Below are 1535 nucleotides of genomic sequence, written 5' to 3'. Positions count from 1 at the left end.
TTTTTTTTTATGAAAAGTTTTAAATATTAAATCTAATTATGGAAAAAAAACATTGGAAATTGTAATTAAATCTCAAATACTAATCATAAATTAGTTAACAAAATTAACTAATTAACTAAACTAAAGCTAAACTAATACACTCACATTTTTAACAAAGTTTTTAAAATAAATTTAAATTTGAATTTTTAAATACGAAGAATAATTTAAAAATTCTTTATTTAACTTGTAATCGAGAAGGATTTAAAACAAAAACAAACAATTAATTTATATTTGGGTGTAGATGAAAATAAAATAATAATTTTTTAAAATTGAAAATATTAATTAAAAATTTAAATTATATAGAAACACGCGGACTTCTCGGTGTGAGCAGAGAAGTATTTTTCAGAACAGAATTCATTTGAAATCTGTAGAAATTTGAAACGATTCACAGAATTCATTAAGAATTAAACTCCAATTGTTGGCTGTTGCTATGAAATTTCCTTGAAATCCAGATTCCAGAAGAACATGCATGAATTTCTAAGGATTTCTTTACAAGATCTGCCTTCTCCCGAAACCGACGCTTCAACCATCGATCTCAAATTCTTAACCATCAGAAGAAGGAACCGCAGATTTTTCAAAACGTTATCGAAATCCACTGTTATTGTTTTTCACGCAATCTTCCGATCGTGTAGCAGCTAATTAGCCCTTTTCAAATGCCGCCCACCCCCAAAACATTTCCCCATTGATGCGATTCATGGGTTCATTGTTCTTGATTAGATGCTTTCCCCCTGTTATTCTCCTAACCAAAAGAGAGAGAAACAGCGAGGGGTTGGTTGGTGACAAATTTATGCTTCAAAAGAAGGGTTAAGTAATGGGTTTTAGGTCTATCAACTGGTGGTTAAGCAACCAACCACCATCGCGATGCATAGCCGCCACCATCTTCTTCTTGTTGTTCCTTTTGTTTTAAGGCTTTTATTTGTTTTTCTTTCTGTATGTAGCTTTTTTCACACGTGAGAGAAGGCATTGAATGATTGGGATTGACGATGACTTCTTCCCTTACTTTTAACCTGTAAAATATTTCTTAGTTGTTGGTGCTGCGCTTCTCGTTAATATATACTCCTTTTCTTTAATGTGTTCTTAATAATTTATTGCTTTTTTGTCGAGTTGGTGTTGGAGTCGTTGTTCCAATTATGAGGAAGAGAGAAGAAGTGAAGAAGCTGTGTTCTTCGTCTTTATTTGGGGGTTTTGTGATTATTATTGATTGTTTATATTAATGGGGTTTCTTAAATCCTCTTGGGATTAGTGATTTTTCTCCATTTTGGGAATCTGGGTCTTCTTAATTCTTGGTTCTTCCCTACAATCGCATCATTTCTTTTGTGTTCTGTAACTTTGATTCTTTGATTGAGAATCTACTGATGAACTTCTTTATGAAAGTGGGTTTTGTTTGTTTCTTTTGTTTGGGAACTTTTTGATTCTCTTGCTTCTTTTGTTGCTTCATCAGTTTCATGTGTTTTTCTTTTGAATCTCTTGTTTGTTTGATCAGTCTCTGTTGGTTT

Source organism: Cucurbita pepo, unplaced genomic scaffold (genome assembly GCF_002806865.2).
Source record: "Cucurbita pepo subsp. pepo cultivar mu-cu-16 unplaced genomic scaffold, ASM280686v2 Cp4.1_scaffold000784, whole genome shotgun sequence".
In the NCBI taxonomy this organism is placed as follows: domain Eukaryota; kingdom Viridiplantae; phylum Streptophyta; class Magnoliopsida; order Cucurbitales; family Cucurbitaceae; genus Cucurbita; species Cucurbita pepo.
The sequence above is the reverse complement of the archived record's forward strand: the minus strand, read 5'-3'. Positions refer to the sequence as shown.